At 45.2% G+C, this 23,706-nt stretch overlaps 1 long non-coding RNA gene across 1 annotated transcript; it reads left to right on the top strand.

The window, feature by feature from the left end:
- Positions 1-6,432: 6,432 nt before the first annotated feature.
- LOC147576423 (uncharacterized) lies at positions 6,433-9,551 on the top strand. The gene is made up of 3 exons (XR_015241411.1): positions 6,433-6,541; positions 8,056-8,243; positions 9,424-9,551. It is a non-coding gene; the product is annotated as an uncharacterized LOC147576423 (long non-coding RNA).
- The last annotated feature ends 14,155 nt before the right edge of the window (positions 9,552-23,706 follow it).

Below are 23,706 nucleotides of genomic sequence, written 5' to 3'. Positions count from 1 at the left end.
ATGGGATGAACAAAACTCTGCCTCCCCAGGAAGGAAGGAAGGAAGGAAGGAAGGAAGGAAGGAAGGAAGGGTCATGCCATCCAGGGACAGTGCATGACACAGCTGGGTAAGAGGAGGACCCCAGTAACAGGTGGCAATGTATGAAGTCAATGTGCAGTTGGAGGAAGGGTCCTCAAACTCCAGATCGTATCTGAAGGGGCGCCTGGGGGCACCTGGGTGGCTCAATCGCTTAAGCATCTGATTTGGCTCAGGCATGATCTCATGGCTCATGAATTCAAGCTCCGCATTGGGCTCTGCACTGACAGTGGAAAGTCTGCTTGGGATTCTCAGTCTCTCCCTCTCTGGCCCTCTGCCCCCTCTCAAAGATAAATAAATAATAAAGTGAAAAAAAGAAACAAAGGAAGACATGGTACCTGGACTGGATTCCCAGCATGAACTGCTCAAGTAAAGCAGTGCACACGATGAGAAACTTTTATGGAAAATTCTGTACCAAACTGAATATTTGTGATGTTTTCCTTCACTCTTTCCCCCTGTGTGTGACTCAGAAAAGAGATTCGGACACCATAGGACCATTGAGTTCTGGCAACAGTTGGCAAACGGGTGAAGGAAACCATCTCTGACGCCCAGTGGCCTTCTCCATGTCATGGGCTTCCTTTCTGCAGCTCACAGCTGGTAGCAAGAAGTCTGAGCACGCTTTCAGGGTATGAGGGTTACTGGCAGGCAGTGTGTGAGAGTAGAAAGGAATGGCTTGGTCAGCTCACATATTGCCCTGAGGAAACTCAGGCAAAAATCTCATGGGCTCAACAGTGCACAATGCCAAGGGAAAAAGTAATAAAATGGCTTTGTGGAGTTTGTGAGATCCGGTACATTGGTGATTTGGGTGCTATCAAAGATGCCTGAAGCTTTGCATAAAGACATACATATCTCAGTTTTGGATCCTTCTTGAATCTATGATGTAAAATGTATTGGGAAAATCATCTCTTTTAAGGTAATTTATTTCTTTTTGAGAGAGAGACCAGGAGAGGGGCCGAGAGAGGGGAAGAGAGACATTCCCAAGCAGGCTCCACACTGTCAGTGCAGAGCCCGATATGGGGCTCGAACTCATGAACCATGACATCGTGACCTGAGCTGAAATCAAGACTCACACTCTTAAGCAACCGAGCCATCCAGGCACCCCTAACTACATCTCTTGAAGATCTGAATGAAGCCTTTTTTAGTTTTCTATGTCCATGAAGAGCATTTATTGCCAAAATGAGACCGTTTGGTTCATGTTTTTCATCTTCACAGATGTAAATCCTGAATTTTCATCACATGGACGTACAGATGTGAACAGAGTGAGTCTGTGGGAGCCATGCCACTCGATTCTTTGAATCCCCCTGGGTACCAGCTAAAGATGACATTGTGACCTATCACTCAAAATTATTTCTAATGACTTATCATCCCCACTGAAAATAAGTCCTCTGATTTCATCCAAAGCAAGGAATCAGAAACACTTCCCATAGAAAAAAGTTTGTGTTCCGCAAAATATTACTTCAAATGACTTTTCTGGAGTCTAGAGATCTGTACACACAGACAGAGTCGGTGCTGTGTAAGATCTAATGGATGACATACACACCTCTGTCTTCATAAATTGGAGCCAGAATATGTCTCGGGGGAACATGGGACATGAGAACCAGTGTGACCACATCACACACCCATCGTAACAGGATCTGTAGCCCTTATGATCCAGAAGCGATGTCTTAAATCTTTCCGTGCCATATGTATATGTTAACGACTTATGGACAAACTCCAGAGAATCCCTGGGATCTCAACCTCAACCAAAGGACACGTGTGCCCATCCTTCTGTGTGCACATCCTTCTGTGAAGAGGGGCCCCGAGACCCTGTGTGCCTTGGAGATACCTGATATCTATCGCCACCCACAACTCTCCTATGCCTTTAGTTCCAGTATTTGGTGTTTAGGAATTGAAAATCACAACGGCAATTTCAATGTGGTCATAAAACAATACATCAAGTGACCGAAAAGTAATGGGGGGAAATGTTAACTGAGAGAAATCCCACGTTACCGGAGAGACATCCCAACGGAACCGAAGCCAAACTCTGAAGCACACTTTGTTAGCCTTTAGGATAAATAACATTCCTCGTTGGAAGAGTCATTTCGAGTCAGTTCGAGATCTACTTGGGAGTGAGCTGGTTTATTTGGCTTCATATTCTAGTTCCACATTTTCCTTTCTGTTACATATTGAAGTAACTGCCAGTTACTGCCAGACCCTGTGCTGAGCATTTTCCTTTAATACTTCGTTTACCCTAACGTCAATCCGATGAGGTAGGCACTATTATTCTCGCCTTATTTGACAGATGAGGCACCAGGCCAAGAGGGTTAGTAACTTGCTGATGTCCCCGCAGGTAGAAAGTGCCAGAGCTGAGCTGAACCAGTGGTCTGGCCCTAAAGTTGGGCCCTTCCACACTGCTCACACCGCTCAAAAGATGAACACATTCTGCTCTGCAAGATCCAGACAGCTCCTGAGAATTCAAAATAAAGGGTAAAACTGCCCAATGTGGGGCTGGATTGGATTTATAAAATAATTTGAGAATAATGGGCTTCCTTAAGTGTTTTACTATTCCCTTAAGGAGAAAAGTGCATGCCTGTGATGCTGTGATTCCTTTTATATCTCTGTAAGTAAAATTTCTTGATTGTATCCTTACAGTTTTGCATATTCCCACTTACATACATTTCAACATATTTTTGTTGCTGCTATTGTTCTGTTCCCAATGGCATCGTTGTTTTTCATGATGTCATGTCATGAGGAGAGCAGACTGATCAGAAAGTGATTGATGTTTACATGCTAATCTTATATTCAGCTACATTAAGAACTTTTATCAGTTCCAATACTTTTTTTCCATTGATCAGCTTAGATTTTTCCTGACAGGTGATCAACGATCTGTATGTGGTGACAGTTCCATTGATTCATTTTTTTTTTCTGATTGTTTTCTTGCTTGAAGGGAATTTTTTTAACAAGATGTTTCCCTTTTTCAAATCGTGTTTATTGTTTTAGAGAAGTTTTAGGTTCACAGAAAACTCGAGCAGAGCCCGCGGAGTTCCAATGTGCTCCTCACCCCCACACATGCACAGCCTCCCCCACCATCAACTTGCCACACCTGATGGTATGATTGTTACCATCGGTGAACCCATACAGACACATCATCAACACTCACAGTCAGTAGTTGGCAGTAGATTTCACTCAGGTTTTACATGTTTGATGGCTTTTGACAGACCCATAATGACATGTAGCCACCATCATAGTCTCATACGGAGCAGCGTCACCAGCCTGCAAATCCTCTGCAGTGTGTATACTCATCCTTCTTTCCATCCCAACCGACAGACCCTGCTGTTGGTTACCTTCTCAATAATTCTGCCTTTCCAGGATGTCATATAGCTGTGATCATATAGTACACAGCTCTTCAGGTTGGCTTCTTTTCTTCCGTAATATGTATTTAAGGGCCTTCCATGCCTTTTCATGGCTCACAAACCAGCTTTAAGAGCTCAATGCCACATAGTTTTAGAACTATATTCCAAGTCCGAAGGGATCACTGTTTCTTTAGCCATTGACCTACTGAAGGACATCTTAATTGCTTCCGAATTTTGGCAACGATGAATACAAGTGCCAAAAACATCATGTGCAGGTTTTGTGCAGACGTGTCTTCAGCTCCTTTGTGTAAATACCAAGAAACACAAGACTATGTTCACTTTCATAGGAAACTCCCAAACTGTTTCCCAAGGTGGCTGTACCATTTTGCATTCCCACCCGCAATGAATGAGGGTTCCTGTTGCTCCACATCCCAACCAGCATTTGGTGTTGTCAGTAAATTATCCTTTTTAAAGAGTAGTAGAAGAAGAGAGTGGAGACAGAGAGAGAGGAAGAAACTAGCTTGAGGATCATCAACTGAGTCAGAAACTGAGATGCAAGCAGAGAATTTCAATGCCATCCACCTCCGTTACATCTGACGTGTCACCACCCCCACCCACCCCAACAGAAGGTACCACTTTGTTACTTTATCATTCACAAGCCACCGTGCCTGCGCGAGACCTACTGTCTTCTAAACTGAATGAGCGTGAGCAAGGTCCCTGCCTTCTGCAAGTTAGTTGACTCAACTTAAAAGAGGAAATGTAATCGCATGGAAATTTGTAGCGATCATCGGAGATGATCAATTATGTTTGCGCATTGTCCGGCCATAGCTAGCAGGCAAAAAGTCGTGCTGCTCTTTTCATTGCCACTGTTATTGGCCACAAGAGGTTTTGCAACCCATTTGCACCTAAAAACCTAGGTTTTACACCTACATTTCAGGCAGAATCAGCTCACTATGACTTCGAGGACTGGACTTTTATGGAACATGATATTTTCCGTCCCTCAGCCCCTGCCAAGCACCATTCTGTTCTCTATTTCTATGAATCGGACTACTCGAAGTACCTCATATTAGTGGGATCATGCAGTATTTGTCTTTTCTAATGGCTATTTTCCCTTAATGTACTGTCCTCAAGGTTCACTCATGTCGTAGCACGCGACAGGGTTTCCTTGCTTTAGAAGGGTGAATGTGAAGAATATTACATGCATGTACCATATTTCATTGATTGACTCATCTACCCATGACCACTGGGTGGTTTGCACCTCTTGGCCATTGAATAACGCTAGTATAAACGTGGGTATGCAAATATGTCTTTGAGACTCTGCTTTCAATTCTTTTGCATATGTCCTCAGAAGTGAACTTGACTGACTGACTCTACTTTTAATTTTTTGAGGGACGTCCGGCTCTTAGCCTCAGAAGCTGCATCATTTTACATTCCCCCCAAAATTCACAATGCTTCCTTTTGCTCCACACCCTGGCACACTCTTATTATTACCTATCTTTTTTTTTTTTTAATGATAACCACAATAATGGATATGAAAAGCCCGTGTGATTTTGACTTGAGATCTGAGACCCAGCCTGCGTGCACTGGTGCAAATGAACCCACAAGTGTCTCACCTCACCCACCCGTTCTGCTCCCACATCACACAGAGTCAAATGGAACTCCCCTTGACTTGGCCCATCCTGCCTCTCCAGTCACAAAGCCTTCCCTCTCCCACCGGTACTCTTGCATGTATTACATGTTTTGGGGTAACCTAGGTACCTGACATTCCCAAGACACGTGGTTTATGCCATGTTGTCTTGTTTCATGCCCTTCCCTCGGGAGCCCCCCTCCAGCTATTCCTTTATGTCAGAATTCTATATACCCTGCAATGGCTCTCACAGGGGCTCCCTCTGTATTACAAGACTGATGTCCTAATACCTTCAGTAAGAAGTTTACATGCCTTCCCTGTGCTGCCAGAGAGCAACCTGCTCATAGCTGGGGAGAGGCCAAGGATGAGCCCCTTGGGTATCTCTATTGCCTGGACCCTGATGACTCAGAAGATCTGACCCTTCCAGTGGACAAGAAAGCTAACAAGGAGCTTCTTTTGGTCAATGGAGAGCCTGACTTGATTTGAAATATCTTTTGAATAAGTCACACAGAGAAAGACAGATACCATATGTTTTCACTCTCATGTGGATCCTGAGAAACTTAACAGAAACCCACGGGGGAGGGGAAGGAAAAAAAAAAGAGGTTAGAGTGGGAGACAGCCAAAGCATAAGAGACTCTTAACAACTGAGAACAAACAGAGGGTTGATGGGGGGGGAGGGAGGGAGGGGAGGGTGGGTGATGGGTATTGAGGAGGGCACCTTTTGGGATGAGCACTGGGTGTTGTATGGAAACCAATCTGACAATAAATTTCATATATTTAAAAAAAAAAGAAATATATTTTGATACTTTTAAACATCTGAGCTTAGAATGGGAAATTAGTTGGGGAGGGAGTCTTCCCGGTGGCATCTTGGGATACCGAAAACCACTCATTTCTTACTCTGATTCTGATGCTACTGACCTTTCTGCCTCTCACCTGCCCAGAGGCAAACGCGGCCTAGCAAGCATCATTTCACATTGAAGATATACCCTAACCAAGAGTAGTGGTTTCTTGATTCAGGTCCTTCACTTATTCAAAGAATATTTGATTTCCTTCCCCGGTGTGCCGGGCACTACGCTTAAGATGAACAGAACCAGAGGCTGCATCTTCAGTCAAGGAGTTAATGTCAAGGGCGGTGTGCATCAACTAACCAACTATACACTTGTAAAACTACAACCTCAGTTATTGCTACAAAGGAGACATGCCTGGTGCCAGCAATGCCTGTATACAGGAACACTGACCCAGGCATTGGGGTCTGTGACACCGATAGATTGCACGAGCCCTGACTAAGGAAGGGAGGGCTGAAAGCCAGGCCCGTGACGTGACCACATGTTTATCTGGGCAGCACGAGGGAGGCCCTCTAGCTGTATATACTCCTGGGCTCCTCAGGCTCCTGAGTTCAGTGACTAACTGCTCACCCTTCACTAAAGCCGAAAACTCAAAGCAAAATAAACCATGAGGCTGTTCCTGAGTGTCCTGCTGGTCACTCTGGCTCTTTGCTGCTATGAGGGTGAGTATCATTTCTAATCAGACCAGCACCAGCCCTGGTGAGTACCCTTTTCTGAACTAGGTCAACTTAAGTGGCTTTCTTTAAAAAAAGAAGAAGAAGGGGCAGAAGACCTAGTGTTCTCTGAGTCTCTAAATAATAAGTCTTCAAGGGGGCTCTGGGAAGCAGCAGCACTCACTATATCTACTAGTGAGTAGATCTCACTGTATCTGCCAGTCTCCCTGCTTTTCCAGGAGTACTACCAGTTCTGCTAAGACTAGAACTAGGACTAGTAGAACTAGTGCAATCGTGGGATTTCTGTCCATCTGGATCAATTCTAGCCATCCATTCAACAATATTTTTGTAAGTCTTCTTACCCGTGATACGGACCCACGTCTTCTTGAGTCATTCTGTTTCATCTGACTTTTTAAATACCCTCCTCTTTCCCCACGTTGCCTCTGATTGAACCTCTCAACTTCTATGATCAGGGCTCAGATCAGAGCCTAGTAGGGCACTTCCCAGCTGCAGCATGCTTACAAAGACAGGGGGTGGGGGATAAAGAGCCCACACCAGGAACACTGGTCACTTCAGGCTTCCGCACCATCCCACTGGGTTCAGGAAAGAGCCTCAGTTCCTGTCACTCACCCTCTCTAAGCAATTCTGTACATCACTGCAGGGAAAATAAAACAATCATAACTTTGTGTATAAGATTTAAAGATGTTCAGACTGGTGACCTGAGGGTTGTTTTGTATGCGTGCGTTTAACTTTTTACCATGCCTGCATCCAATAACAATCTTATTCTTTGATTTAGTCTCAAAGTAGCATCCTCCAACATATATAGTTTGATCTACTCTTCTCCAGATTACCCACACTTCTCCGCTCTCTGGTAAGGTCTCACTCTGCTATTCACTTACAAACTTGATACTCAGGGGCACTTGGGTGGCATAGTCGTTGAAGTGTGGGACCTCGGCTCAGGTCATGATCTCACTGTCCGCGTGGTTCAAGCCCCACGCCCGGCTCTGTGCTCACAGCTCAGAGCCTGGAGCCTGCTTCGGAATCTGTGTCTCCCTCTCTCTCTCTCTCTCTCTGTAACCCCCTCTCCACACCACACCCCGCGTCTTGTGCTCTCTCCCTTTCAAAAACAAGTGAACATTAAAACATTGTTAAAAAATAAAAAATTGATACTCAAACCTCCTCTTCTCTGATATTCAACACAAAAACAAGGTGTCATCCTGTATAGGCAAAACTTAATTGTTTGAATTATAAAGAAAGTGAATGTCAGCAAACCAGGAGAGTCCTGGAGACAAAGGGATGTGCTTTAAAAAGGATAAAAACTGAACTAGGGATTAGTAAGCCAGTATTCTAGTCCTGGCTCTTCTGTGCTTCCTCTGAGATCTGAGGAAGCCCCAGCTGCCATGTCGGGACCGCTGTGGGATGAGATCATAAAACCCCTGGGGTTCCTGTCTAGTTCTAACCTCACGGAACCAAGGAAATGCGTGATTTTCCTTATATCGATTGTATTTCTTTTTCTTCGCTAGCCAATGCGTTGGCCTGTCCAACCTTTGTTGAAGATCTCTCAAAGTTCCTCAAGGCACCTACAAATGCCTTCAAGCTATCACTTGCAAAATATGGTGCACCTCCAGAAGCCGTTCAGGCCGTTTTGGATGTGAAGAGTTGCACAGATAACATCTCCGATTCCAGAAGAGACGCACTTAAAACTATTTTGGTAATTTCTTTCTTCTTTGTGCACAGGGGCTACTGCTCAGCTGAGTAGCCAGGAAGGCAGTCAGGGTGCTGCTCTGTCAGGGGCACAGGAGGCGGAGCCTCACAGCTTGCTCCTGAGAGGGTGACGGGTGGCCACAGGGTGGATGGCGCGTTACATGTGGCAGCTACACTAAGTCTGGGCACATCCCTGCCCAGGTCACTTCCCTGGGCGCCAGGTGCCCCATAGTGCCCTGAGGAGGAGGACAACTGGGACCCCACGCAGTGGTGTTAAAGGGTCAAAGTGTGGCTGCCCCCCTGCCTGGGAGCTTTTCTGAGGGCGAGCTCCCCTCGCCCAGTGGACACAGTCACTGGGGAATCTCGTGTCGGGTGTTGGGATGTTGAATAGGGAGACAGCTGGAGGGAGGGAATCAGCTCGGTGCCCTGACAGCATGGAGGGCAGCTGGTGCGGGCAGAAGGGGGACACCGAGCCAGCTCCTGCAGAGCCAAGGCCTCTCCCCACCACAACTCGGCCCACTCCACCACTCCCCACCTCCCATTCCGTCCCTTATGGACCCCACAACCACACGCCTTGCTCGCTGTGCCTCCTGTGTCCACGTGTGAAGGTGACACACCTAAATTACATCTTTGTCCAAAAATAAGATACTTAAAGGAGACTCTCAGCACATCGACTGCTGGATTGAGGTCACGAGTTTCTGTCACAAATGCCCGCAGGGACTGAATTTTCAGTGCCCAGGAGATGTGCCATCGGGTTGAATTGCCACACCATGAGCCTGGGAATCTCCAGCCAGTACCCCCAAAGTCCCCTCCCACCCATTTTCCAGTCTTTCACCCCTGTATCCTCTTTGCAGTGAAAAAGTAGAGTCCTCTGCCCTGGGATATCAGAGGAAAGATTCTGGGAGGCTCACTCCTTCCACTAGAAACCTCAGCCTCACACGCAGTCACCTCTCAGTTTATCTGCCAGACTGTGGGGACGGTTTTCTCACAACTTGCATGGTTTGTTGTAGTCACCTCAGGTATATTTAGTTGACCAGCCTCCCCGGTTTCCTGTCTTGTGCCCATTCTCCTTGCCTTTTGTCCGTTAAAACTTTACTGATAACTTCTTGTGACTGACAGTCTATGCTCATGTGTCATCCCCAGCGGCAGTATGAATAACCTTCTCTCTCTTTCTTTATCTATTTCAGCTGAGAATCACGAAAGAGTGTGGAAATTAAATCTTACATCGTAGTACCTCTGTCTTGCAGTGATTACCTGATCTTCTGGAAAATGTAAAGGTTTCAACATCTTGCTTCAATAAATCATTTGCCCTGCATTTCTCTACTTGTCGTGCTATTATCCAACACATTCCGGCCTTGAGCTGGGATGGCTCTTGCCGCAAAGTGGCCATTGGGTGTGGTCAATAGTAAAGTTCAGAGCGCTAATGTCCACTTACCCATGGGGGCCTGAGGAACCAGGATCACAGGAGGAAATGTTTGCGCAGGAATCATCCTGCATCATTTTATACATCTCCCATTCACATGGCCTTGAGTGAAAACTGAGTTTCAGGGCAAGGGGCAATGAAAACATTCCTGCTATGGTTTTGTATTGAAGGATACCCACAGCCCAGCTCCCAACCTGCAGCATCACTAATGTTTTGTCCTCATCACAAGCACAGCCAAACTGCTTGGTCCTCACACCTTCGCTGTGGTTTCCATCCTATGAACTGTCCCGTGCAATTTGTCTCATGTCCACTTCTGAAGCGTTAGTGACTCTCCAGAGTTCCTCCTTCAGTTACGTCTTTTTTCACTTTGCACACACACGTTGCTCATCAGGACTAGACCACTCACCGACACCTGGAGCTGATGCTTTTTCCCACACGTTCTCCCAAGAGCTCCAGAAACGGCATCCAGCTGCCATCGAAGCATCCGCATTCAAAGCGCCACAGTTACTTCCGAAGAAATATATAAAACTGTACACCCTGTCTGCCTACAACCAACTCTCCCTTCCCTGAACCCCCTTTCTGGCTAATGCCCCAAGCAAAGAGGTACCCAATGCAGAAAATGTGGATACATCCTAGGCTCCTGGATTCGTTTCCAGTGGCTGTTGAAAAATACTACCACGCACTTGGTGGTTTACATCAATTATTTTCTCAGACTTTGGGAGACAGAGGTCCTCATTCTGTAACACTTGGCAGAAGTCGCGTGTCAGCAGGGCCACATCCCTCTGGAAGATTGAGGCGAAAATCTATTCATGGTTGCTTCCAGCTTTGATGGCTGGAAACCAGCATTCCCTGTCTTGCCCCATCTTTCTGATCTCTGCCCTCAGACGTCACAGGGCCTTCTCCTTTTCTGTGTCTCTTAATCTGCCTCTGTCTCCCTCATATAAAATATATGGGGTTGCATATATCCTAGAAATCCTGAATATTCAGGACAAGCTGCCCATGTCAGAATCTAGTTTTTATTGCATCTACAAAGTCCTCTTGTTTTTTTAACCATGAGGGGCATAATTGCAAGCTGCCGAGAATAAGATGCGGGTATGGTTTGGGGTTCATGGGTGGCTAAGGTGGTGAAGAATCCGACTCGTGATTTCAGCTCAGGACATGATCTCATGGTTTGTGAGTTCAAGTCCTGTGCTGGTCTGTGCATTGAGAATGCAGAGCCTGCTTGAGATTTTTGTCTCCCTCCCTCTCTACCCCTCCCCCCACTTTCTATCTTTCTCTCTCTCACCCTCAAAAAAAAAAAAAAGATGTGTGTATCTTTTTGGTAGCTTACTACATTCATCTCCCCCCACCCTGACATACAAAACTTCACTGAGTTCTGCCCCCTCCACTCCCACATCCTCACTTCTGAGCTTCCCCTCCTTGCCATCCCCAGGGCTGCCATCACAGTCCAAATCCAGTCCTGTCCAACTTGGTTTCAAGTCTCCTACATGGTTCTCTGGGCTCTGCGATACCCTTCCTGTAGTACATCCTCCTCATCGATGCCACAGTGACCCTCCTCTCAAGCTGTGAATCTGATCTCACTTCTATAACCATGAACTACTAGAGGGCATGGGCTTCCAAATGCTATGATATGAATAAGAGGACGTTGTGAATCTTAAACCTAGCTCTCAAATCATACTAGGTAGTTGATGCTACCTCTGACCGAGAAACAGAAGCTAACAGCTATCTAGTATCATCAATTATTAGCAACGCCTTTAGAGTAGGTGTGTATTTTTAACACATCAGGAAACATGCACACTGAAATAGGTCCCCATTGTGTGAAACGCATTCTATAGTCAGCCTACGAACTATGCTCGGTGGACACAAGGATCATGGAGCTCTTGCAGACTCTGAGAAACGTCCAACTTTTGATGTCGACTCAGCTCCTGATCTCACGGTTTGTGGGTTCGAACTGAGAGTGAGAGAAATCAATAATTCAGAACAACAAACTGTTTCAATCGTTATTGTTGTTGATCAAATAGTGAGCACTTACATCTACCGAGCACTCTTATGGGTGGGTCATTATCCCAGAAGGTTTACATGTTCTGTGTCAGTCCCTGCTAGTATCCGGGAAGGGGAAAGATGATTGCCACCATTGAATGTGAGGAGGAAGAATGTCTTACTCAAGCGTTCCTCACCCCTGGCTCTGTGTTAGAATCACCCAGGAAGACCTAAACAGCAAAACGATGCCCAGACTTCCCCCAGCTGCTATACACACATGTAGATATCTCTGCAGGTAAAACCCATGCAGCCGTCATTTCCTCATCTCCAACTCCTTCGGGTGCCAGCCGCTCAGTGACTAGGGAAGCAGGTGCCACCTGTTGACCGGGAAGAAGGGCAGGACCTCCATGAGACTCCGATGACCCTAGCATCACCACAGTGCTCACCTTGAGAACCTTCTTTTCCTTTTTTAAGTTTTATTTTTATCGAAGTAGTCTCTCCCCGCTACAGGGGGCTCGAACTCATGACCCCCAGATCAAGAGTCCCGTGCTGTTCCCACTGAGTCAGCCAGCCACCGTCTCCCTTAAGACCTTTCCTTAGCTACTTCTGTGGCCCTTCAAGCCCAGTAATTTCAGGTGTATTCATCGGTTACCTTGTTATAAAACTAATAAACTCAGGGTCTCATATGGGAACATTTTCCTACATGAGCTTCTGATCAAGAGTGTGAAGTTAATCAAGAAAGATTGTAAAGGCTGGGGCTGGGAGAAGAGAAGTTGAAAGAATTCATGTTTACTGAAGGCAGAGTTTCTGTCTGACATAGGTTCTGGAAATGGGTAGCCATGACAACATTGGGAATGCACTTAATGCAGCTGAATCGTACGTTTAAACGTGGTTCAAATGGTAACTTTTATGTTATGTCTACTTTACCAAACACCCACACGCACCCACGCATGTATACACACATGTGTGCGTGCACACACAGACTCCAGAAGCTATAGCTCTCTGAGGCAGGAGAAAGATAACTAAATGGGAGCAGGCCTGTAATGCAATCTCCACTGGACATACTTCCCCAGAGTGGCTGAGCCTCACACTCAAATGGTGTCTGGGGTCAACTCTCTGTTTGATTTGCCTCCTAGATTCTTCTTGGTTGAGATACATCTAATTTTCCAGAAACTCTGACTCGAACTCACAACTGAGTTACACTAAGTAGGAAGGATTGATGTATGCAGAGTCTTTTGACTTTGTCCTTGAGGCTTCTCATTGTCCCCCTGAACACAGATGACCACTCTCTGCCCAGGGACCCCCTCCTCCTAGGCTCCTCCCTACATCCATCTTCCTCTCTATGACAAGGTCAACACTCTGAACACAAAGCTCTGCTTTTGCCATTGCTTACTTCGAGCAAACGTTCGAAGGTTCTCCATTTTGTAGGATATGAAGTTTAATGTCTCTCTTCTGAAATTAGCGTATTCAGGCCTGTATAATAATCAAAACCTCCTATTGTTCCAAAATGGAGATTTCTCCTTTTTCTCTCTCCTTTACTACTACTTTCTCTGTCCCCCAGCAGTTAACCATAGTTTCTGACAGAGCTGGGGCCTAAAATGAGGAGAGACAAGAAGACAAGAAAGTTCTTAACTGACTCATACTCTTTTGCAATTAGTCCATAGTTTCTGGGCCAGGCAGCTCTTTCTCCCATGGATTCTTTCATGGATCTTCAGAAAACCCAGATTACCAAGATCTCTTCATCTCTTTATGGCTTAAAAAACATTCAGAGTAAAACAAGGAGCTCTGGAAAAATTAAAAATGTGACAGCTGGAAAAAAGTAACGAGTTGAAGGACAAAGCAGAATCTTGGAACAAAAATAATGTATGTATTACGAAAACACAAGTAGAGAACACAAATGTTGGAGAAAAGAAAAGCATGTGAAAGCATAAGTCCATGAGACCCAGCTATCAGGTTTCCAGAATGACACAGATCATGGTGGGAAGAAAATCAAAGAAAGACTACAAGAAAATTTCCTATAAATGAAAAATATGAAACTGAGTATCTCACTCACTCCTCACATCAAAACACATTTCTGTGATTTTTTTTTTTCCGCATCACTCAAAGGAAGGTATTTCTTTCTGAAGGAAATACTAGGTCATATCCAAGGATGGGGAATAAAAACCCATTCAACAAGAGACTGGAAGACACAGGAATAATAGTAAAAATTCACAGGCTTAAACCTTTCATTGTATATGAATGGAATTCTTTGTGCAGCCAAATGTCATTTAAGCATGACGCTGAATGGAGATTTCCGAAGTGCAAATCTTCAAAGGTTTTATCTCCAGTGAGCTTTTTCTCAAAAGGCATGGGAGGATATGCTTTACCAAAAAAGAGTAGATGAGGAAAGATAAGGCATGGGATGCAGTCAACACAGGCTATAACACAGGTTTTAATGAATGAATCAATAGAGAACAGTTAACAAAATTGCAAACACGTCAAAACCAGGAGACACAGTGAAAGAAGTGGTAGCTGAGTATGAGGCTACATGGTGTGGATACGGAGAGACATGGCTCCAGTGCTTCTCAGTGGAAGCCGTTTCTCACTATTCTCCTTTTGGAACAGTGCTTCCTTATCCCTATTTTAAAATACAAATTTTGAAAAACACAGGACATTGTTAGAAATGAAAAGAAAGGACAGGATAGAAAAAGAGGGGCCAAAGAAATGGTCAGGTGGAAATATGGCAAGAAATAGGTTGTGATGTGGCAAATTATCTCAGGTCAACTTGGAATGTACACTGTACCAAACTTAGGAGCAACATGTGTCTTTTATGGAAAGAATTAATGGATTTCCTTAAGGAACTCATGATCAGGTCAAAAGACAAGACAAAAGAAAAGTGAAAAAAAGATATCAAGTATATTCCTGGGAGGGAGATTCTATCATAGAAATCAAAGGCCTGTAGACATTCACCAAAGAATTAGACCCTTATGAGCTACGCATTCTCCCTGAAGGCAGACTATAGGAAAAGGTTGATGACTGAGTTGGATTTTGAAGGAAAACGAGGATGTGGATGACAGAATGAAGCCAAGGTTCTCCGTGACCAAGAACAAACTTGGGCAAAACCCTGGACATGACATGAGACTGAGCTCTGCTCACCAAACAACACAGATGCTGACGCTCCCACTGGCACCTGTCTGCACTGGGGCTCTGCTCACTGTCCACCTAACGTGAAGCTACCTAGCACTACTGATCTTTCACTACAAAGACAACTGTTTTTAGATATTTCTCTAGCACTAGATTTCTGAATCAAGGCCTTATTGTCAATTGAGGCTGAAAACTTCTTGTTTTGAGTAGACCGCCTGAGCATCGGCTAGTCTCTAGCACTTGATGCCAGTGGCATCCCCTCACCCTGTGGGGACACCCAAGACATCTCCCGACATTGACAAATGTCCACAGGTTTGGGTGGAAGGAGGGAGTCAGTCAGCTTCAGTTGAAAATCCTGTCCTTCCAGTGGAAATGCTTTATATCAGTTCTCCCATGTCCTTCTTGTAGTACCCCCTGAGGACCAGAGGTTCGCAACTGTGCTTGCCGATGGTTGGCAAGAAAATCTTGGCACATAGTGGAGGAAAATTACTAAGTCAATCAAGAAGATAATGGTGTAGATATCTAATGAGCTATATGAACTGTCCCACGTGTGTCGGGAGTAAATGGCTAACCACATGTCTCTTGGAAATGTCAAGTTGTGTAAAGTTCAGGGTTTTGGTGGATGAGCCAAGGAGAATTAACTGCAGGCAACACCTGATCCTGGCGTGGCTTCCAAATCCGGTGTGAAGCCTCAAGTCATGAGATAGATCCGGGTTACATTGGATCAAAGTTCAGTTGGATCAAGATAATGGTTACTTCTAAGGAACAGGGAGACTGAGGTGGCCCAGTCCATGGAGGGCAGGGGCCCACACTTCCTCCTGCACTCCACATCCCTCTCCCTATTGTGACATCAAAGTCCTCATCCAGGACAAGTGGTCCAACTTTCACACTGTGCAGATGACATGATACTCTATATTGAAAACCCAAAAGATTCCACCAAAACAACTGTTAGAACTGATCCATGATTTCAGCAAAGTTTCAGGATACAAATCAATGCACAGAAATCGGTTGCATTCCTATACACAACAATGAAGCAACAGAAAGAGAAATCAAGGAATCGATCCCATTTATAATTGCACCAAAAATCATAAAATACCTACCAATAAATCTAACCAAAGTGAAAAATCTATACACTGAAAACTATAGAAACCTTATGAAAGAAAGTGAAGAAGACACAAAAAAATGGAAAAATATTCCATACTCTTGGAGAGGAAGGACAAATATTGCTAAAATGTCAGTGCTACCCAAAGCAATCTACATATTCAATGCAATATCTATCAAAGTACCACCAGCACTCTTCACAGAGCTAGAACAAGCAATCGTCAAATTTGTATGGCACCAGAAAAGACCCCGAATAGCCAAAGCGATCTTGAAACTTTAACCAGGGCAGGAGGCATCACAATCCCAGACTTCAAGCTGTATTACAAAGCTGTACTCATCAAGACAGTCTGGTACTGGCACAAAAACAGACCCTCAGATCAATGGAACAGAATGGAAAACCCAGTAATGGACCCACAAACGTATGGCCAACTAATCTTTGACTCAGCAGGAAAGAATATCCAAAGGAATAAAGACAGTCTCTTCAGCAAGTGGTGCTGAGAAAGCTGGACAGCGACATGCAGAAAAATAAACGTGGACCACGTTCTTACACCAGACACAAAAATAAACCCAAAATGGATGAAAGACCTATATTTAAGGCTGAAGCCGTCAAAATCCTCGAGGGGAAAGCAAGCCAACCTCTTTGACCTTGGCCGCAGCAACTTCTTACTCAACACATCTCCGGAAGCAAGGGAAACAAGCAAAAATGAACTATTGGGATTTCATCAAAATAAAAAGCTTCCGCACGGCGAAGGAAACAATCAGCAAAACTAAAAGGCAACCGAGGGAATGGGAGAAGATATTTGCAAACAACATAACAGATAAAGGGTTAGTATCCAAAATCTATAAAGAACTTCTCAAACTCAACACCCCAAAAACAAATCATCCAGTGAACAAATGGGCAAAAGACATGAATAGACATTTCTCCAAAGAAGACATCCAGATGGCTAACTGACACGTGAAAAACTGCACAGCAGCATTCATCATCAGGGAAATACAAATGAAAACCACAGTGAGGTACCACCTCACCCATGTCAGAAATGCTAACATTCACAATTCAGGTAACAACAGATATTGGCGAGGATGCGGAGAAAGAGGATATCTTTTGTATTGTTGGTGGGAATGCAAGCTGGTGCCACCACTTTGGAAGTCAGTATGGAGGTCCCTCAACAAGTTAAGAACAGAACCACCCTGCGACCCAGCAATTGCACTACGAGGTATTTATCCAAGGGATACAGGTATATTGTTTCAAAGGGACACATGCACCCCAATGTTCACAGCAGCACTATTGGCAATAGCCAAAGTATGGAAAGAGCCCAAATGTCCATCGATGGATGAATGGATAAAGAAGATCTATATTGTGTATATATATACAAAGAAGATATATATATTGTGTGTGTATAATATATATAAACCCAATGGAGTTTGCTCGGCAATCAAAGAGAATTAAATCTTGCCATTTGCAACTATGTGAATGGATCTAGAGGGTGTTATGCTAAGCAAAACTAGTCATTCAGAGAAAGACAAATATCACATGCCTTCACTCATATGAGGACTTAATATACAAAACAGACGAAGATAAGGGAAGGGAAGCAAAAATAATACAAAAACAGGGAGGGGGACAAAACATAAGAGACTCTTAAATAGGGAGAACAAACAGAGGGTTACTGGAGGGGTTGTGGGAGGGGGCATGGGCTAAATGGCTAAGGCGCATTAAGGAATCTGCTCCTGAAATCATTGTTGCAGTATATGATCACTAAATTGAATGTAAATTTAAAACAAATCAATTAGGGGGGCCTGGGTGGCTCAGTCGGTTAAGCGTCCGACTTCAGCCTAGGTCACGATCTCACTGTCCGTGAGTTCGAGCCCCGCGTCGGGCTCTCTGCTGACAGCTCAGAGCCTGGAGCCTGTTTCAGATTCTGTGTCTCCCTCTCTCTCTGACCCTCCCCCATTCATGCTCTGTCTCTCCCTGTCTCAAAAATAAATAAAACGTAAAAAAAATTTTAAACAAATCAATTAAAAAATAATGCTTAAAAAAGGAGAGAGGAGAAAGGAGTCTTCATTCAGGAACACAAAGAAAGTGGAGGTAGCACCAGAATGACAGGTGGATGACTGGTTTTAGTGTTGGGTTTGATCCCTGACTTTACTAAAGAGTCAAATGTAAACGTGCTTCTCTCTCGAAATAGACCTAATGATAAAACATGTAATATCATCAGTAGAATCTTTGTATAAATTCAACATCTGCCCTGAAAAGCAGTTACACAACAATTAATTTAGCACCACTCTATCGCTGCCATCACACAATGGCCAGCAATGCACAGGCAGTGCCCTCGGGGAGCCTAACAGAGAGGAGGGACCATGGGATCGGGATTCTGAAGATGTCAGGGGAGAGCTGCTCGCAGAGTGCCAAGGGGTGTCAACAGGGGAGATCCCTAGAGATTCAGGGCCCAGGGAAGGGCAGAAGTGGACGGGCTGTCTTGGATGTGCCATCAGGAGTGAATGAGGAGTTTCAACCCTGTAGGACTGAGGCAAAACAGTGGGGAAGGGAGTCCACAGAGAGCCACGGCCTCCAGCAGGAAACTGGGTGGAGGGCAGAGGGAACGGGTGCACACAGAATTCAACCAGGAGTTCACATAGGGCAGTTGTGTGAGTCAAGATCACCAGAATCCATTGGAGCCCTAAAGTGGACGTCCACAAGGGTCAAACCAAGGAGGTCAATAGTGTCAGGAGCTACCTCAGTCAGAAACACCAGGCTCCTTCCCTAAGGAGCTCTGCCAACCATAAGCGGTGTGCCATTGGTCAAGTTACGTGATCTCTCTTGTCCCATTATCTACATATAGGGAGAAATGACACGCACTCCTCATGGGGAGGGGTTGGGGGACAGGATGTGACCTCCAGTTGACCCATGAGCTGGACCCTGGAAACTGGGGCCTCCTCACCCACCTGCCCTGTTCTTGGAATGTGGTTCCACTTAGCTCTATTCCACCCCAGAAGCTGCTCCAACGACAATGCCTTGAGACACTATGATGTCGTGTTGAGACCATCTGAACTGTGTTCAGTGTGACTGAACCCACTTACTGCCTCTGTATAAAGTTTCTGACTCTGGAACATAGGTGTGGAGATCTACCCATCTTTTTTGTCTTTACTTTCTTTTTCCTAATTTATTTTAACGTTTATTCATTTTTCAGAGACAGAGCACAGGCAGGAGTGGGGCAGAGAGAGAGGGAGACACAGAACCTGAAGCAGGCTCCAGGCTCCCAGCTGTCAGCACAGAGCCCCACGTGGGGCTCAAACTCACGAACCATGAGATTATGCCCTGAGCCGCAGAAGACCTGAGCTGAAGTCGGACGCTTCACCCACTGACCTAGCCAGGTGCCCCTCATGTTCAGTTTATTTATTTATTTTGAGATAGAGACAGGGGGAGAGAGAGCACCAGCAGGGGAGGGGCTGACAGAGTGGGGGGCACAGAGGAGCCAAAGAGGGCTCTGTGCTGACAGCAGAGAGCCTAACGTGGGGCTTGAACTCACAAACTGTGAGATCATGACCTGAGTTGAAATTAGACGCTTCAACAACTGAGCCACCCAGGTGCCCTCCTGTGTCGGTTCCTTTGTTCATTAAACCTGCCACCTACCAACCTGGAGTGGCCACCTTTTCTTCTGTCTCTCCCTGCCCTCTGCATACAGGGACTGGTTTCCGATTATACCTGCGAAACCGGAGAGGAGATTGCCACTAATGGAGGGTGACCACACATCTCAGTTTCCTCAGGAGAATCCTGGTTTATGCTGTTGTCCTGGAACTCCATCCATTTTGTGACCTCTTTCACACTCCAAAGCATCCCCATTTGGCCAACAAATTTCATCTTCATCCGACGCATTGTGTTGTCATCCGATTAAAGGAGGTTTGCACCTCCTTTAATCCAGTGCATCCAGTGAGTGTTCACCATGGTTTGCTATTCATGTTTTCTTAATTTTTTTTATTCTTTATCTATTTTTGAGAGAGAGAGACAGCGAGACAGAGTGCAAGTGAGGGAGGAACAGAGAGAGAGAGGGAGACACAGAATCCGAAGTGGGATCCAAGCTCTGAGCTGTCAGCAAAGAGCCCGATGCGGAGCTTAAACTCACGAAACTCAAAATCGTGACCTGAGCCGAAGTCGGACACTTAACCCACTGAGCCACCCAGGCGCCTGCCCCCACTTTTTAAAAAAAAATTTTTTTTAGTCTTATGTTTTCTTGAATTTGAAAAACGGGTAATTGTTCATTGCCTTGGGCCTTGAGAAGATTAATAAACCAACCGGATGTAGAATATGTTTGACAGAGACTCTACGTGTAAGTTATGTCTCAATAAAACTCTTCCAGGAAGTCAAAACAGTATCAAGTAAGCATGGATCAAAATACCGTGCTCTGGGCTCAAACGTAGGATTTTGCCTGCACTCTGAACATGATCTTCTCCAGATCTTTCAGAGAATGTGAAGTTGAAGGATGTTTCCAGGAGTCTCCAATGGTCCTAGACATCCAAGAGTTAGCATAAGGCCTTTCACCATTTTATGAAATTAATCACTGGCAGCCTGCAGGTACATGGCACCAGCTCTGTGCCCAAACCCGTTCTGAGGACATATGACAACCCCAGGATGTTCCCATTATACAAAGAGACACAGCTGGGAAATCTCCAGACCAGGACAGGCCCAAGGCAAGAGGTGTACCTGGAAAGGCCCAGGTACTGTGAACAACCCACCTTGCACTGCCATCCAGATGTCTCCAAGGCCAGCACCTTTCTGAAAGTTTCTGGCCCATGGAAGTACCTTCCCATCCAAGTCTTAGACTTTGGTATGATCTTACTGAAGAAGAGGTTCACTTTCAAAAAACATGCCTGAAGTTAATGTCCCAGCAGCCCTGGAGGGGAGGGGCAGAACCAATGTTACAGAATGAATGGGCAAAAACATATGGGTTATCATGTCCCTAAATACTGTCAAGTGGATGAGTATCAGAAACCTACAATTTAAAAATGCCTAAAGACCATCTAAATGTCAAAATAACTCCTTCCTAGGCTTTGGTGCCAATGCAGGAATCACTGGGGAAAAAATGGCTCTCACAGACTGTTGTCACTTTCATTAAGGATGGCAAAGCCTCAAATGATCAACTTGGTGTGAGTACATCTCAGGTCTTGCATGAGCCCGAGGACAGGCCAAAAATAATTGTGTCGTGCCACATACTTTCTCTCTCTCTCCCACAACACAGGGTATTCACAGTGAAATAAGTACCTGTGCAAATTCACCCACATACCATGGTTTGTCATAATAGGTGATCAGTAAGTGTCACCCAAACACCGAAGCTGAAGGCTAATTTCTGAACTTCACTTGGGGACTTGAGTGAAAGCTCCTTCAGGGAAGAGAAAAAAAGTCAGGCTGCCTACACAAGCATTGTGGTTTCTTCTATTTCTCCTTGTAACCACTGGCTCACAAATGAGTCCTTTGTGAGCTGAGTTATTGTTATTTGATTCACCTAAGAATGAGGAAACATGAAGGTAAAACAAAAAAATACACCTCTTTCTTGTGGGCACCAAGCACGCAAGGTGGGATTGTAGCCTAGCTGAGCTGGGTATGAAACCTCTGAAGAGACCGGCATCCCAGCAGGTAACAGGGCAAGTCCCTAACAACTGGGGCACCAGGGACAGTCCCCATTTTGTCCTAGCCAAAACGTCTCCCATTTCATCAGTAAAGTTCTTCATTTGGACATTGTCGTTTGGAATGGAGATTGGCATCAATGGTCAACTGGGCGAGAAAGTACGCACAGAAGAACATAACCTTCTTCCCTATTGCTAGCATGTCCCTAAAGGAGTATTTTTCTTGACAACTTATGTTCCGGCTGAATGATGGGAAGTCCCAGATCATCTAAACAGCAAATACGACATTCACAAATAATCAACTCCTCTGTCTGGCTCACTCATCAGTTTCGTTTCTTTTCTTTCTTTCTTTCTTTCTTTCTTTCTTTCTTTCTTTCTTTCTTTCTTTCTTTCTTTCTTTTACTTGAGCCAACCTAGTTTCTCTTGTTCCTTTCACCTTCATATCATCTCCACTTAAACTGATGTGGCTTTTCTAAACTATGAGGCTGTCCTATCTTTCTTGACACCAAGAGGCACAGCATCCTTGCTGTCATTCTCTTGCCCAGTACCAACTGCTCTAGAGAGAACCCCTGTACTGCTGTGCTCTCTGCCTAGAACACCTGTCCCAAGATCTTCCCCTTGATAATCATTGTCCACTCATCTAGGCTTTAAAGCCCTTCCTCCTATAGCTGGCCTGGCTCTCTGTACAGGATGCTGCCCCTCATGGTTGTTTTCTTGTTCCCTACAAATCACTTTCTGAGGTCACTCATTCAGTTACGAGCTTTTTATTTATGGTTTTGTGAAATTTTTTTGAGCCTGACGCAGGGCTCAAACCCATGAACTGTGAGATCGTGACCTCAGCCTAAGTCGGGCGCTTAACCGACTGAGCCACCCAGGCCCCCCAGTTAGGGGCTTTTTGCTGCCTCCCTTGTAAGAGGTAAGCTCCACAGGAGCAAGGTCCTGGTCTGACAGCTGAATCTGGGGCATGCAGCACAGGATCCACTCATGGGGGAAGCTCATGGTTACCTTTGAACAATGGGTGCTTGGATGGATGCATGGATGGATGCATGGATGGATGGATGGATGGATGGTGCCTCCCATATATTCATGATTACCTTGTAAGCCCCACAGTAAGTTCCTTACAGAGTGCCTGTCACCCTTGCAAAACCAGATGTGGTCTGGTTTATGCACATTTTAGAAATGAGGCAAAAGAAGCTTGAAATAACCAGCAATTCAACTAGCCCTCAGAAACTTCATGATTATTTCCTGCATCCAAAATTTAAATCCACATCTTGGGGCGCCTGGGTTACTCAGTCAGTTGGGCGTCCAACTTCAGCTCAGGTCATGATGTCACAGTGTGAGTTTGAGCCCCGTGTCATGTTGGGCTGGCTGCTATCAGCTCAGAGCCTGCTTGGTTCCTCTGCCCCCTCTCCCCCTGCCCCTCCTCCCGCTCATGTGAGCTCTCTCTCTCTCTCTCTCTCTCTCTCTCTCTCTCTCTCTCTTTCTCAGAAACAAACACTGAAAAAATAAATAAATCCACATCTGCTTGAGCCCAGTCCCTACCACCATTCCTCCATTCAGGACTGCCTCTGCCGAGTGATCAGTTGCCCTGCTTCTTCACATCACCCTTTAACTGATGGGAAAAAAAAACCCCAAACAACGAAAAAAAAAGATTATTCATACATTCAGAATAGAATGAATTTATGAAATTAATTAATCAATTGAGATAGTCTTTGCACAAATAGCCTTTAGAGAGAGTTAGACATTGTTAAGATTTCCTAAACGTCCAGCCCCTTGTTAAAAGGGTCTATGGACACGGGAAGTCTGCCCTCCTGAGGAGCTATCTGGTATTGCACCGAGCCCAGATGCGTGGTGAGCCCATGGGAACGCAGGATACGAAGCTATTCATCCGTTCAAGAAGGAGGACAGGTGGAAGGAGACTAATAAAGACCGCAACAATACTAAAACAACAAGGATGACAACACAGGCACACTCTATCGTCGTTTCATTAGCTAGCAAGCACTTTTGCATTAATTTCATCTAAATTAATGCAATAATGTTATCATTATTGCAGTTCCAAAATAGTTTTGAGTCCAACAAGCTGTCTCCTTGGTTTCTACAAACAGGGCACAGGCTGGCTGGGCTGATTCTTGCTGTCATTTCCTGGCCCAGTGCCACGTTTACTGTGTGACTCAGTCCCTCACTTCGGGGAGGGCTTAAGGTGATGGCCAGGAGAATAAAAGGAGGA

The sequence above is a fragment of the Puma concolor genome, chromosome D1 (assembly GCF_028749965.1).
Source record: "Puma concolor isolate L17-30 chromosome D1, mPumCon1.1.hap2, whole genome shotgun sequence".
Lineage (NCBI taxonomy): Eukaryota > Metazoa > Chordata > Mammalia > Carnivora > Felidae > Puma > Puma concolor.
Note: the sequence above shows the minus strand (reverse complement) of the source record. Positions and strands in the feature narration are given on the sequence as shown.